At 36.8% G+C, this 17,072-nt stretch overlaps 2 protein-coding genes across 6 annotated transcripts in view; both read left to right on the forward strand.

The window, feature by feature from the left end:
• Nucleotides 1-17,072, forward strand: part of LOC135469634 (heparan sulfate glucosamine 3-O-sulfotransferase 1-like) — a 143,581-nt gene that overhangs the window by 54,612 nt on the left and 71,897 nt on the right. The gene's annotated exons all lie outside the window — the stretch shown is intronic.
• Nucleotides 1-17,072, forward strand: part of LOC135469633 (heparan sulfate glucosamine 3-O-sulfotransferase 5-like) — a 127,880-nt gene that overhangs the window by 51,936 nt on the left and 58,872 nt on the right. Inside the window, exon 1 of one of the 5 annotated variants that reach the window (XM_064748159.1) lies at nucleotides 1,783-1,939. The exons of the other annotated variants lie outside the window; for them this stretch is intronic. The gene's annotated coding sequence lies outside the window, so the exon portion shown is untranslated. Of the gene's footprint in view, nucleotides 1-1,782; nucleotides 1,940-17,072 lie in introns of those variants that run through there. 5 annotated transcript variants of the gene reach the window in all.

A 17,072-nucleotide genomic window follows, 5' to 3' on the forward strand; every position in this document is an offset into this window, starting at 1 on the left:
TACTTGTCTTTTCTCACATACACAACATTTCACCACATCTTATCCTCTGCTCACTGTGACCAAGATTGATGAGGCATGCTGAACTTGTTTGTGTTTTGATACTTTGAACTACAAGAAAATGGCCTTTCCTTGACCTGTCTCAAGATATAGGCCTTACTCACATGATCTGGTAAAGATTAGGAGGATTTGTAGATTAAGGGGATTAACTCTTATATCCACAGTATGTCAGATTGGTGGGTTTAATTTAAACCAGTCATATTGCCCCAATTTTTGATCTTTCAGTTGATTTCTGAAGTCAGCATTTCCCAGTTTTGAATACACAGATCCAAGCTATTTGATATACATTGTACCTGGAGCTCTGTACTAGGATATCAAAGTTCTCTTAGACAAGTCAGAATCAGTTATAACTCTTAAGACTGTTTACTATGCTAAAATTGTGACTCGTTTTGATATGAAATTATTTGGTAATGTAATCCTTGTTTTCTACATAAAAACTTGTGGACATGCAAAGTCATAAGTACAGCTTCCTTTCCTATGAGGCATAGTCAGAAGAAAATTTAGATTCTGTAGCTCAGAATATCAGTGCCTTATAAAATTCCACATCAGTTTTAAGGGTTCCCATAAAGTTCGAGTGGATGCTTCAGTTTGTGAACTGTTGAGCTTTTGTAGGGAATACTTGAAACATGATATCAGACAAGATGGCACTTTACCAGGAATATTTGATTTCTCTTGGAGCTTGACATCAGAATGTCATTAGGAGGATAATGGCAGTTAGTTCTTCATTGCCAGAACCAATCTGAACTCCCTTTTCCTTTTCTCATACCAACGCTGTTTCCAAATACACTACTAAATACTTGTCTTAAATGGTGTTCAGCTCTGATTAATGACCAGAACACACCTATGGTGGAAAATTTAGTTGCAAGATAATTTCAGCCAGCAGCTAATTACTAGTATTTTATCATGAAAAATTAATGCTGTAATTAAGGAATACAGTTTTGAGGTGCATGTACAGATTGTCATTGAAAACTGTGAATCAGGTGAACCAGAGGTCATGCTGTCAAAAATGGGAAGCATCATTAGGTTTTTATTTCTTTTATTACAGACTGAACATGTTGAAAGCAGTGTTGTTCACAATGCAATGAATATATTTTTGTGTTTTTGTTGTTTAATGCATGTTAACTGCATAAACACTCTGAAAAGAGGACAATTTGTCTTATACATTCTAAACTGGCACTACATACTTCAAGTACACTTTATACTTTAGAGTTAAGCCTCACCAGTTCCTGTTGGCAAAGTGGTAAGATTGTTAATGCATGGAATTGATGTGTGAGGCTATTTGAAAAAAGCAAACAAAATCTCTGACCTAGGTACTTACAAGAAAGTTCTTGTCTCTGCATTTTTATTCTTGTAATTTTCTTGGGAAGCCCCTGAATCTCTGCAGAAATCAGAATTAATTCCATCAGTGATAAGAAAAAAAAAGTTTCAATCAGAAAAATAAATTCCTTCATTTGGTTAGTAGACCATATTGCACACATCCAGCTGCGGTGTGATCGGTTTGATTGATTTTTGCTCTTAGAAGAAGTTCTCTCCTGATACGGCCCATAATTCTGTCCCAGCCAATGATTGCTCAGCTTTGATGCCGTTAGATTCCTAAGGAACCTCGACAGGAAAGGTCAGAGGGAATGGGCCGCAGCTGACTACACGGCCCTCAACACCAGTAGAAAAAGTAATGACCCTGGCAGGATTTGACAAGGGCAGGCCCAGCCTTAAATATACATTCAGTCAGATTCAGCAGAAATCGGAAATTCATCCCAGCCAAGGCCATAAAGAGCTGGAAGTCTTTGTGAGCCTTGAGATCTGGATTGTAAATCAGGACTGTGGACAGACCAGCCGTTGTCTTCATCTTGAAGGGTGTGAAATCTTGTCACAGTGATGATAGGTGAGGATGTTGGGCTTGTGGTCATTAGTATGTTTTGGAGTTGTAATGTTTGGAGGGTATTATTTGGAGTTTACAAGCAACTTATATCCATCGTAATTTTCATATCAGTATTTTGTTAATATGTACTTATATATGCTCCGCATAATGATAAAATGTTTTATATGCACAGATAACATTTTCAAAATCAGCACTAATCATGAGGCACATAGGCATCTCACACATTTCATTAATGGTATCAGAGTTATTCAGATGTTTGTATTTGAATTGCTAGGTTAATATGGCACACTAGACACAGTCAGGAACTCAATCTTTTTCAAGATTTTTGATTTTCCCTTTTTTCCCCCTGTTTACTTTTGACTTTGTTATATGCAAAACAGCCTGTGTACTCTGAAAGTTTACTTAATACAAAGAATGCCTGTATGTAAACCAGTGGTGTAACATGTATGAGTGTCTTTAGAGAAAAAAACATGATCTGAAAATTCTAAAATTATTTCATACATGTAAAATATTTGATACCTGTATACTCCATGTTGGCATCAACCTTATACTTAGTGCTTCAAGATAGATCATGTATTTTGTGTAGAGAAGTGACAAGTTATGATCCCTTTCCTTCAGCCTGTTACCTTGGACAAGAGAAATTCTGTTATCTAAGCCCCTCCGTTATCTGACAGAGTGATGATATTAAGTCTGGTTTAGACAGACAAATCCCTTGAGAGTCATTGCAGAAAATGAGACTGGAGAATTTCATCCCTCAGTGGATAAGAAGAGTGGTGTTTGAGGGACTAAAATCAGCAATCAGGGTTTTGGAATTGCCTGCCAGGTGTTAATATCCAGTGTTTAGCATGATTTTGTTGGAACAACAAGTGAGGTATCGGACATGCAATTTTCACCATTATTTCTTGAAGGAAACCTGTCCCTAGTGATAATCTAATGCCTCTAAGGCCATGCTTAATATTGATGGACATTACGATTCTGACTACATCGTGTTCAGTATTACTTGAGTTCGTCCTGTATTCCTGAACATTACCTTTACATCAGGTATATAAATATGTAGTAAAATATTTTCACTTTTTATCAGTGTTTAATGTATGTCCTACAGTATTGCCAGGCCTTATGGAAGTGTGTGAAATTAGATATTTGGTTCGTACATGTAGCCTTTCACGAAAACAGTTTCCTCGAGTTCCTTCACAGATTTACATGATTTCAGCCAAAATATACCATCATTGTGATAATAACATATTGTTCTTTTTTAAGAGGAGGAGATTTTTTGTCTCAGTACAGGTCTTTAGTAGCAGAACTTATTTGATCTACTCCTGAATCTCATCCAACAGCATTGCCATGATTGTATCGATAATCTTATGAGTATCATCATACACCTATGAAAAATTAATGGACTTTGCTTGTTATACGCCTGCTGGTTTAGAGAACAGCCAAAGAGGTCTTGCAGAATAGGAAGTAACCGCAAATCACATGCGTGTCTTACAAAATAGGTGTGAAAAGGACATGGCGCAGTTTGAAAGCTAGGGAATGGGGACTGACCACAGTGTTGAAGAAAAGGTGTCGTGCGGGCTGCGTAGTCGCTGTCAGAATTCCAACGTTCGCAATCAATACGCAGACATTTCAATCCATGGCGCGCACTTGAACACTTCCCTCCATCACAATATTGCCATTGTTTTCAGCAAGCGGGTGTTGTAGAAGCAGCTTCGTTTATCGCCGCTGTGGTCTTAAGCTCCTAATGAGGCCATTAATCCGCAGGCTGACAGTAAACATAGAGCCAGGTTAAAACCTGAGTAATAGCCCTAGCAGGTTACCATGTGGTATGTTTATTCCCTAGGTAATTATGAAATAGACAGAATAAGGGAAATATTGACTGATTCTTTTTTAGATACATGATGGGGACATAAAAAAAATTGTTATGTAAGCTATGTATATACAAATGAGTAGAGGAAAAAAGGCCATCTGTTAAATGTTCAATATTAGAAAATCAAAAGGAATATTTAAAAAAAAGTAACAAAAAAATTATGAAATAAAAAAGTTGTCAGAACAAAACAAAGAAAAGAAGCCTTTCCTGCCAATAAGACATTCATTCACGTGCATTTGCGTGATGAATTACACAGTATGTCCCAGTTGGTTTTGGGTGCAGAGCAGGGGGTAAGGACATTAAACAGACAATCTTTGACATTGTATCTGATACACACTCTAATTTATGCTCATCCTTTGGTTAATTGGGGCATAAGGGTGGTATTGAAATCAGAACAATTCACATTTCTGCTGACATTTTCCACCCTGAAAAGGCCTTTGTGTATTAAGGCCAATTATGTTATCATGTCCTGCGTGTATTTAAAAACAGGGAGAACCCTTATCTGGCATTTGCTCAGCTTTGACTTTCAAAAATGGAAATTAGGATTGGATATTATTCTCCGTTATTTTGTGGGCAAATGCAGAACTCATTTGGGTGTCATACAGTTTGAAAATAGGCTGCTCACAGCAGGAATATTTTGAAGACTTCCATAAATAGCCTTACCCCATGTTTTAGTAGTAGTGTAGCAGCACTCAATCCAAGAAACATTTGCAAGGCGTTGGAGGAAGATTTCCTACAAGTTCAACTTTTGGCTTTAGGTGCGAGTGTTCTGCAATAACCAATCGTCGGAGAAATTACAAGTGAAAACTTGGGGCATAAAAACTTGGGCAGAAAAATTGATTCCAGGTCATTAGCTGACAGTTAATCTGATAGCTGACAAGTTAGCTGTTGGCTTGACTGAATGCTCCGTTACCTGAATGTTACCAAGAAGACTTATTAGTTTAGGCACGTTCAGAGAGTAACAGGGTAGAAAAAAAATAAGATGTAAGATACATGTAAAATGGGAAAGTTTCAGATGGTTTATATTTACAACCCTGCATTGGGTTTGACTTTTGCTGAGTCTTCTAATGAGTTATTCAAGGAAATTGGGACTTATGAAAACTGCACATGTTTCTTGAATTACAACAAAGGGAAGTAAGATGATGAAAATTGTTTTTGCAGATTTACAGTATAATGTTACATTCACCAATTTGAATAAAGTTGTAAAAACTGGGCTAAAAATGTTAAATCCAGGGATCATTACATTACTCAGACATATGTGGACATTAGCCAATATGGGGCCTTTACTGGCTGAGTTGTCCTAAGTGTTTACACCACAGATAATGGAGCCCACACCTTGAAAGTATAATGCTCATAATCACTTTTGGCTGGTTAAGCTGCAGCTTTCTGTTAGGAAGCACACGTGACTGGCAAAGGATCATACTCCATTTTAATGCACCTATAGCCTATAATAGAAGAAAAAAGCTGAAGCACATTGTTAAAAAGCAACGAAATATATAAATAAATTTGAAGGTGTGGTCTAGTATTCAGTTTTAGTGCTAGTTTTTTGTTTTGCTTTGTTCTGAGGATTTGTGAAGACCTCTGGATAGTGTGTTGCCACTTACACACTTCTTGAAGAGGTGTACATGCAATTTTTTTTGTTTTTTTTTTTTCTGCTTGCTCTTGTTTTCTTTATTTCGGTTAGTTTATTGCTTAAGTGAATTGGCACAAAGATGCCAGAACCATTTATTTACAACCTCCTTGTAGATACTGTTTATTCATGCAAGTTAAAACATAGTTTACCTGAGGGATACATGCGCTTATACATTCCTTGTATAATATCTTATACAAGGTATAATAAGGTATAATATCTTCAAAAAGCAAACCAGACTCCATTGGTATTTCTTCAGAACAAAGTGTTTACAGCACAGAATGGTAAAGGAAGTACCTTAAATAAAGACTGTACTTCTAATTTTAAGATATCTTTTACACCTTTAAATTGATGTTGGGTTACTGAATTTCTTATTACAGAAAGCACAACAACACATATAATGGCTTTCAAATTTGCCAAGAAATGAACCATATGAAGAAGTTTCATTGGTTCTCCATGATGCATGAAGTCAGTAAGATCTTGACAAATATATGTAACTTTTGGGTAGGTTGAAGGTTACTGCCATTTTTATAATCACAGGTATAATTGAATAAAAAGAAAAAAAAATGTTCCTATTTTCAAGGTTTCATTATTCTTTGAATTTTGCAAACTTTGTTGAGTCTACAATTAATTTACAGGCATACATGTGTGTACAAATACCTCCAACATTGATGGTTCTCTGCGTAGTACCATATGTCTTCACTAAGCCTGAAGTAAATGGGTGAGCCCCATTTGGCATTCATCTGGACTGGATAGGTAGCTGTATTGTCAGGGGCTATCACTGTCCCTATCCTGCTGAGATCACCTGGGAAGGCTAAAGACCCTGGTCATCAAGTCAGACTACACTGGCCCTTACTCAGATCACCCTTCATGGAATGCTTCAGTAGTGCTACTAGTACATGTGTTGCTTTTCTTAGCAGCCACCAGTGAACAGCTACGACAATAACTTGAAGTCATTTTACAAATGCTTTACGCTGTCTGTGGGAACTGGTAAGCAAGAGGCTGATCTATCCTGAATTGGTGAGCAACTGTTTGCTTGTCCAGATGGGTTTTAATGAGACTCTCCTTTGCAGCATCCACAACCTCACTGTACTTTTATTCATAACAGACCAATATATTGCAGCCTTTGCATGATTGGTTATTTCTGATATGTGATATTCAATAGCATTCCAAAATGCAATGTAAAGCCATGATTCACACTTTGATATACATGTAGATAATTATTGTATTCTTTTTTTGTTTAATACATCATCCTGTGACATGCAATATAAGGTCATGTGGATTGTACAATGAAAAAGCAGTATGTGAGAAAATTTGTTGGATAGGTTCTCCAGATAAGAACAAGGGATCTACATTTACACCAGTTCAAGAGTTTTTTGTCTAAGGTTTTTATCACTTTGCATTTGAAGTAGTAGGACTTTCACAGGATTAACACATATGTCTGGCCTGAAAATCTTGGTTCCCACCACCACTAGTACATTTGAGCTATCTAAGCAAATGGCCTGCTGATATAGGCAAATAGTGGTCAGCAGTTTTGTTTGTTGGGTGGGGTTTATCAGACTGTGGACATCCTGTTGAGACCAGATAAGGTGTGATGTGCAGCTAATGAAGTCCAGGGGTTTAGCTGGGCAAGATCTGGTTAGTGGAGAAACACAGGCTATACACCAGATTAGGTGCAACACTTCCCGCAAGTGTTATGGACAACAGCCCATTCAGGCTTCAGTGCATCATTGGGACATTGTAATAACCAAGCTAACTTTGTATAAGATTGACATGCTGAGTGATGTCACATTCAAATGCAATCTGACTGGGAAGGAACAAAACAAATCAAGTTTTTATTAATTTTAAAGCTTTTTTATTGATTTTATTTTACTTTAAATACATTTTTATTGTGGTATTGGCTGAGTGTCAGCCAGTAATATATACATTGTATGTCAGGCACTGGGCCCTGGGTTTCTACTCCTCTTTTGATTTATCTAAGATTATATTATTTGTTGTTTTATAATTCATTGTAAATGAGCGAAAAACAGGCATGAAAAACAGGGTTGTCATAGTGATTGTCAAAATAGTTTCCAACCCTTTTCCTGAAACCGCACTGCCATGATTAGGATGTTAGATCATCTGTCTCATAAGCAGGAGACTGCATTTCATTCCTGAGATAGGTGATGAGTTAGAATAACACCTAGATTTAACTATAATTGGCAACGTTTCTGTGCTGGCTAGGATGCAGCATAGGCTGACTTGCTGCAACTGTCGTCTTGCCCTTGTCCAGATTGGTCATGTGTTCGATTCCAGTTTTAGCTATGGTGTTAAGCCTCTGGGCATTGGGATATGCCCGACAAAGGGCAGTGCATGATTTCCTAAATATAGGTTCATGGTTTCCTGAGGCCTGAAAGCTGACTGTTGACATATAAATGAAACGCTATTAAGTTAATAGTTAAATACAATCAAATAATGTAAATTAGCAGTCTTGGTAATCTCTAAATATTAGTTGGCCCAGTGTCATAACAGTGCCAAATGGGTAGAGTAAGAAAACATTTCTACTGTCTTTGGCTTAACATATCATTGGCACGTGGCCAAGCACGGTACCAAAAAAAAAGTAAAAAATAATAACAATAAATACTACTTAAGGGTATGTTTGACAGTACTTGTAGACATATACACGCACAAACAAAACTGTATAAGCAAAGAGCAAAACATAGGTTATATAAAAAAAAATGATACCTTACATATATGGATTTTTTGATTCCTTCTAGGTAAACTGTTGTGTAAGATGTAGTGTGATCAGGCTGCCAAGAAGTGTTTACTGAAGAAATGGCTATCTCTCAGATCTGTATAGTCCCGGCTCAGGACTGCCATTATACAATTTGTATTTGTGGTAAACAACTTTAATAGGCATGTGGTTGTGATTTTGTGAATGGGTAAAAGTATAAACTATAAGGGCACACATGTGTGAGAAAACTTGAGGTGGGTAAAAGCCTAGAGCTCAGTAGATATAACATGGCAGAATGTTACTGTAACTGTATCTCTATTTGCTGGTATAGGTCATTCCCATGTCTTGGAAACTCTGAAGTTCATGGGAGTTTAATTCAGCTGATGTGTCATTTCATGCCCATGTCAGTATTTCCATGATTATAAACATGAAATGCCAGCCTGCTTACACATATTTATAAGGGGAGATATTGTTACTTTCTCAATGTATATATGGCTACATTGATAATATTTGATTTTAAATAAATATTTAAGTGCTACAGTTCAAAATTAAGTTTTATTGTGATGAAATGTGACTTCAAATGTCCAGAAGCCTTGTCAATAAAAATTTAATCTGGAAAAAAAAATTAACAGAGCTCTTCCTCACAGAATTGTTAGAGCAGTAGTATTTGACCATATACTAGATCACCACATATCTATGTTATCTGCAGGTAGAAGGAAAGCATACATTCATAATGCTGCAAGGCCCAGGGTGGCTTCAGATGAAACATAACTCTGATTGCCCTTGAAAAATTGCTGATCGGCCCTTTTCAAATGACATTGCACACTCCAATCCATATCAGACTTTCTTCTGGTTTGGCTAGAGCTTTAAACCAGTAGGTTTCTCAGGTACAAATACCTCAGAAAGGGAATTAGTTTGCTCCACACTCTAGCTTTTTTCTACAACTATAAATATGACTACTGTTGTATATGTTAAGAAAGCCTGAGTGCATCTTTAAACAATGATAATTACCTATGCCACATCATATAATGACATGCTACCCATACATCAGAACCATATTTCTCATAAAAAGTTTAGACATATTGGTGCCCTTCACCACATTACCAAACTAACGCAGCTAAAGAACCTCATTTTGCTATAACAGCCAAGGGCGCCATTGGGTGGAAAAAGCGGATTATGCAAGATGTATATTCATTCAAGCATTTACTGTAAAACTAAGTCTTTTAGCTGCCTTACTTTGCGAGTATCCTCACGTTGGACTTACAACTCATGAAATGCTGATTTGGCAAATCGGTATTTTTAAAACTAAGGTCCATAAACATCTACATTGACTTGCACGAAGTCATCATGGCTTAAAAGGTTTTAGGTTCTATTCTGATTAAATGTTATTGTTGTTTAAACAGTGTAAGTGTTTTTCGGGTTTTCTGGCCTTTTCTGTGACCAAACAAAAAATATGTATACATCGGGTGATTTTTGCATCTTGTTCAAGTGAATCTATCCAAGATAGGGTCCTGAAATCCTTCTCTGGTATTGTTGACAGTTATGTACAAAAAAAATATCAGTGTTACAATTCAATTTGTGATAAATAAGTTCATTAAACATACAAGCATGGAGTCCACTGCTTTCTGGAGAAAAGGCTGTCTGAAATACACTTGTGCAGGTCTAGTCTGTGGGCATGATGTATTTATGTGTTTTTTCTATCACATGTGTCTATAACAGGAACAAAAACATATTACTGACACTATCATTGCCTTTCTGTATGATTCTGAAAGCTTCTAATCTGTCTGCCCTGCTTTTTTATTTTTATATCTTTTTTTTCCTTTTTTTTTCTCGCTGTAGCAGAGTGAAATGAAATCATTGGGAATGGTGAGAAAATTGATGCTGCTGCAGAGTGTAGGGATATGTTCAGCTCTTGTTAACAACCTGGCAAACGTCTTTGCTGCACTCTGCTCGTCTCCATCTGCCAGATGCTGCAGGCGTCTTGAAAGGATTTCCATGTTCACTCAGCACAAAGCGAGAGTTTTGTATGAGAGGGGAAACCCCAAGATGTGGGAGGACTTTTATGTCTGTGTTCAGTGAAATTGCCTCCTTTCAGGATTCAAGACAAGTGTTGGGGATTCGGCTGTTTTGCCTTTGTAGCTGACGGTTGTCCCTATTGAGCACCCATTTCTCCCCACTCTTTGCCCTGAAAGCATTGAAGCGGGGGACAAATTCCAATACATTCCCCTTAGTGGTCCTCCTAGTTTATAGAGGCGAAATGGGCATGTCCAAGCATTGAGCTCGCCGGATACAATCCCTCATTGATTCCGCTAGTGGTGAGTGCAGAAGGAACTCTTACTCAGTGGTCCACAAGGGGAGTAGACATTAAGAAATTAGGTGGGCTTTGAAAACCTGCCCATTGGTTGACAGAATGTTGAATGAAGTATTGAAGGGTTCGAGAGTAAGGGAAATCTATATGCATAAGTCAATGGGAACCATCGCCTTTTGCCGGAATCCATTCGGCAGCAACTTTGGCCCAAAACCTTCAGAGTCTATGTTGAAGTCGTTGATGTATGTAGCTCTTGTTTCTGGCTTTAGAAGGGCTTTGCTAAACTGGTCCTTCACAGCATTATAATGAAGCTGTTGATCTGAGGCTGGGACAGCTCTAGGATGTCTACCATCAGGATAAGTACCCCAATAGATCCTGGTGGAGCCTTTTATTGCCATGACCAGACAGGGTCAGATCCATTGGCTCTCCCCCAGTTTTATGCCACAGGGGAAAGAAACCTTGATTAAAACTCCTGTCAACACCCAACACCACTTCTTTGATGTCTAATAGGATTGCTGTCACCCCAAGGGAGAGTCTGGCAGTGTTTAACACAGGCTATACCACTACACCACTTGGGGTTGTCCTGTTAGTTTGGCATTTTTATGAACACATTGGTATTATGCAAGACTTACGCTTTTATATCACAGGATTTTAGTTCAGAAACTGATTTGTTGAAGGTACTCTAAATATGACCAGTCTTCCAAGTATTTTGTTACGTTTCTGATGTTTTACAACCCTTGCAACACTAACACAGGGAGACCCAGACAAAATTTGGGATCTGTGGCATTCTTTTTCATAGAACTTCATCCTAATTTGACTGAAGAGAGTCTTGCTAGATGTGATATAATCAATCATTTTTTCCCCTGTCAAAGTGCTTACAGTTACGTCATTAGCTGAATTTACCAGGAAATTGTCAGGTTGGAAAACAGCCTATTAATTCTGGATTTAGAACATTCTTTTTGGGGTTGAATTTTATGTTTGATACTTATATGTTGATGTAAGATTAATTTTGTTCTGTTGCATATGTGTTATTATTAGTTGTTACTGTATATTATTAGATAAAAACATTTACTTCAAGACGTGGTGATGAAGTATGTAATTGGAGTACAATTACCATTAATGCCCACTGGAAATTTATGATCATAGGATAGATGACAATTGTGGTTGGATTTGGTGTTTTCACTCTGTAGACAGCTCCTCCACCCCAATGGAACACCCCCTAAGGTAGTGCCTCTTGCTTACCCATCCCTGAACCTCCTGACCAAACACACACAGCTGGGCAGGCCAGCTTAACATACATAGACCACTGCTTACTAAGGTTTTTTCTGCTGTTTTCTCAAAGTCATCTCCAGTTTCTTTGACAACAGTCTAGCCTGCTCCTAGCTTCAAGACAAGGGCTGGCTGTCCTATAGGTATGTTATTGTTGGCCCTACACTCTAACTGAACCAAATGGTATTGTGCTTGAAGGCTATGTAGGGAGCTCTTTGCACACTGGTTTGTTTATCATCCAGAAATCGGTTGGAAAAAAAAGGGCCAGTCAATGGGTGCAGTTATGTGGCATATCATGGCCCACCCACATTTCGGCTTCATCAAGAAGGTAGCCTTTGCATGGCTTTAGGACAAATTCTAATTGGGTTATTGACCTGAGTGCTCTTTGCCCCATGATCTTACATTTAAAAACCAATAGCCCTGGAAACCTAGCACTTGAAATGGAGGACTCATATTTTAACATCCCTCCAAAGCATACAAGCTGTCCAGCATCTCATGGTGGCAAACATATGGAGATTAACTTCACTATTGAATGGACATGAACTATTTAGTACATGTGGGTATGTTCTACTATATTCCCTATAACTACAAGATGGAAAGGGCTTATATGTTTTGCAAACACTTAGTACAGAGTCTAGCTATCATACCCGAATTCTTGTAAAATTTGAGACAGATATCAGTAGTGTTGAAAGTAGAATATTGCATTTCTTTACCAGCCTTTTGGGAAAGTAATGATATGAGTATGTTGTTCATTAGATGATCTAGATCATTCAGTAACTATTGGAGCAGTTGCTGCTATTGTGCATGTTGTAATTATGCGGCTGTACTGTGTTTTGATAATATAGGCATACACATACGGAAATGTACATGTCTTTAATTAGCTTATTATTGGTATATTACATTGATATTTAGGAGAAAAGCTCTAGATGGGCACATGAAGATTGTTGGAAATGCTAGTTTATTCATATAGTGGAGACCAGGATAAGTTGAGCCACCCACTGATAAAAAGTATCAGGATGTACAAGATAAAACAAAAGCACCATATATATATTATCAAGAACATGTGCTAATTTTTTTCACTTAGTTACATAGTATGTAGCACCTGTCAACATCATGAAAAATAAACAACAAAATCAATTTGTGACACATGTTGAAACATGTATGTATTCTTCTTGTAAACAGAAAAGTAACACTTAGCTTGGAACTAATTTCACATCTAAGCACTTATACTTTAATGATTAGGTTTGTTATGTAAAATCAGTTTTAGCAGTACTAGTTCGGTAGCTCCCAAGAAAAAAGTAATTGTTCAGCTAGGTAAGATGACCCATGTACCAAGGTACGCTATTTACTATTGTTGACATGTTTTGATGTTGATATCTGAGTTATTTGTGTAATATGTTCATACAACTACATTTTTGACACATTTCTCATGTTATCAGTCATCTAGGACTACAAATATCCTATGGTTAGTGATTCCATGAGTTTGGAGTGAATTGGTATGATTTTAGATCAACTCTGGATAGTATACATGTACGTGTAAGATAAGAGAAGGGAAAAGGTGCTTATGAATGTGTAATCTTTCTAAAGCAACTGAGCGAATGAACATGGTTTTCTTTGTCAACAGGGAATCTGATAAATAATAACGGTGTTCAAAATCTCCTTGCGCCTACCACACTTAGGAATTCTGCTCAAATTCCTGTGTGGCATACAAAACTACAATTTAAACTAGGCATGTTAAACTGCATGCACATTATCCAATCTTTGTAAAACTTGTGTTTAGAGATCTGATTTTTTGTCATTATTTGTCTTTTTCACAACATTGAGAACTTCACATTACAAAGGCAGTCTAGGCTGACAGTGAAAGAACCAAATAGAAATACTTGCAGTTTAGTATAACTAACAGTGCAGAAATAAAACGGCTTAATTAATAATAGATAAATGATACTTGCTTATTCATGTGGCAGATCAACTTTGCCCCACACTGTGGATCAACTTACCCCATTCAGGAGGTAAGTTGATCCACAAGGCCAACATTTTTTATTTGGCATCTAATACAAACAATTCAAGTTAACTTTAACACATAATGTTCGGTGCATGCATGGATAAATGCCACTTTAATTAGAATAGTTTGTATTTGATAAAATGGAATATGGTGTATTTCTGATTACATTTTGTGAAAAGTGGCTCATGTTTCCTTCCTTCTCTCTCACATGAGAAATAGAAATTGATCTTCACGTTTTAGTCAATGTCAGTGTAATTTTAGTCAATGGCAGTGTCATTATTAGCACATAATGAAGTAAATTTGAATTACTGATATTGTTTTGTGTATGTTCGATGTGCGCATTAAATTCACTGTCTGATGAAGATTATTTTGAACCTTTAATTCATTTTTAACTATGTTTAGTATGAATCAAGATTATGATTGAATACAAATTTCTTTATACATGTATCTCATATCAGGAGACCCTATCATATTAAATTTACCATTTATGATACTGGTGCTACTAAAAGCTTAAAAAACGATTCCCTAAACCCCCGAAATGTTATATTTCAAAGCCAGCATTGGTACACCATCTTTCAACAGGTATCCAGCCGATTAAACTTTCAAATCGAAATCATATCAACATCTGCCACGTTGGGCATTTTTTTTTCAACTTCAGGGAGGGTCACAGATTGGCTGCTAAAAGTTTATCCCACTCAGCATTCTGTTTACAGGGCATGCAATTCTTTAAAGAGACTGTTGGGTGGGATAAAATATTCTCGGCCTTTCACCTTCCCCGAAGTTGAAAAAAAAATTCTAATCATGTCAGATGTTGATTTGAGCTGTCCGATTCAAAAGTTTAAATGGCTGGATTACTGTTGAAAGATGATTTTCCACTGCTGGCATTGACATGTTACATTTCAGGTATTTTAAGGAATCAGTGGATGGCAAAAATAAGGTAGAGTTTGAGACAGATTTTTTAGTGAAATTGTCCATGTGGAAGTCTCTGTGACTGAAGCTGGGCATTATGGTATGAACGTATTGTGGTATGAGCTTAGCTTTAGGCTATCACTATCATTGCATAACATTTACTAAACTCAATCATCACACCAAGGTCACACATACCATGCAATTGGAAAACTTCAGTTTGAGTAACTGCTCCTTTGAAAAGATTTGAATAACATGCTGAAGGGATTTGGTGTAAGAAATTTGGATGAGACAGTGCTCAGAGAAGTATATGCTAGCCCTGTTAATAGATTCATGGTGAAGCACTGTCACTATTACTCAGTAGATGGTCAAACTTCCCGCAATATCAGCAGAGCACAGAAAGTAGTGATGCATATTCAGTAGTCTGGAGAAGTGGATGGAATCGTAGCCAACCTGGATTGTGGGTAGGTTAAGACAGGCTGGAATGTAGAGTAGACCATTGACAGCCATTGTACAGGCACTCTGATGACAGGAGAACATACATGTAGTTTAACCCAGGGCAATCTGGGGGTTTTGAAGAATTCGTGTAACTCTGTTACTTGCCTTGAGACTAATTGCTTTCAACTAATAACTCCCATCAATTTATTCCTGTCCGGAGTATTAAAGTTTGGCCAGGCAAATTACTGTAACAAAAGCAGTTTGCTTCATTTATTTTTCTTCTTACATATGAAGACATATTTAAGCTATAGTGTTGTGAGCTATGGAAATTTATACTCATACTATTGCCCTCTCATGCACTTTATCAGTGGAAAATGCCTTTATAAAAGTCCCTGTTTTGTGAAATGTCGAGCTAAAGACTATTTCAGACTTCACATTGCTTAATAGTTAAAAAAACGACAATTATCCATTTTGCTAGAAAACACTCTCCTTTTGATATCACACTGCTTTGTAAGATTTCGGTTATTTGTGAAGGTAGATAAATTATGTAAACATGATGTATCAGAGGTTGGATAAAACGGAATATTAATATTTTATTATTTTAATTAACTTCTTCTTAGTCACCTTACTTTCATTGTTCTTCTGCCATTGTAGTTAGAAGAGAGCTGAGGATGTTGCATCTTTCCAGTCTGCCTGTGTAACCATTGTACATGTGTCAAGGTTTACTGACCAAAATATTTACAGAGTTGATGTTCTGTTCATCCAGCATGCAAACAGGGGTATATCATTAATTCAGAAGATTACATGCATAATAATTAATTCATAATGATAATTTAAAGGGCATCCCCACAGCTAACACCCGCAAGCTTCTTTACAAATAAACTGATGAAAAATAAATCCACTCCCCACCAATTTTTGATTCTGATAACAGCATACTGTGAATTTAGTGAAAGTCACAGTAAAACTGCCACCACCAGTGCCTTTTTTGGTTGCTACCACCCCTTGATTACAAACGCAAGTGTAAGATAAAGTAAAGGAAGCAATCTGAAGCAGTTTTAGGACATCACCTGCAATAAACTGTCCATCTTTCAGAACTTACCAATAAAGTCATCAGGATGTGATGGAAGAATTTGAGCAAGCCAGACTGGCCAGGTGACCTCTGAATAGTCTCTGTGATAGAGGTTCAAAGTCAGTTTCCTGAACACTAAGGTTATGATGATGAAGGTGAAACATACTATATACAGTAATATTAAACTTAAAGGCTGACTCATACAGCTAATATTGGTTTGAATTCATTAGGCTTTTTTTCCTGTAAGTGATTATATTTAAGGTTGTAGTACTAATGTAACATTCTGTTAATGTGATTGCAGCATTAATTATATGATAACAAATATACTATATTGGTGATTATTTGCCACCTATGAAATAAAAATATATGTTGTGGAATGTGACATTAGCTTGACTACCATGGACTATAAGAGCGAGTAGTATAACAGTGTTTCACAGTACTGATATACTACATAGTAATTCCATCCTGGTATTCCACATACAGTGTTAATAATTTCTCATTGAATGGAAAATATACTGCTTCATGTAAACCATATTTAAGGCTTTGTAGCAATCCCTATATCTGCACATGATGCGAGATATAAGTCCAGTTGAATTTAGAAAATGCCTGTGTTTATAATCACATTAAATTTTAACTTGAGGAAATAAAGTAACTATGTTGTGATAATTATCAAACTGTTTGTCAAAGAGTTGCTTGCATAACTGTGGGAGTTATAGTGATATTTCAAGGTCTTTTATATAAATGTATAATGTCGCCACGCATAAACACCACATACACTGACCAACGAGAGCGTTTGTTTATTGATCTCTTGTCGAAATTTTTCTTTTTGTAATGTATTGAGACTGGATATATTTTACAGTGTAGAGCCTTTATTTGGAGTGCGAGAAATAAGTTTTCATTATTAAAAAGTGAACATCACCTACCCGCAGAACATGAA

Source organism: Liolophura sinensis, chromosome 7, assembly GCF_032854445.1.
Source record: "Liolophura sinensis isolate JHLJ2023 chromosome 7, CUHK_Ljap_v2, whole genome shotgun sequence".
Classification (NCBI taxonomy): domain Eukaryota; kingdom Metazoa; phylum Mollusca; class Polyplacophora; order Chitonida; family Chitonidae; genus Liolophura; species Liolophura sinensis.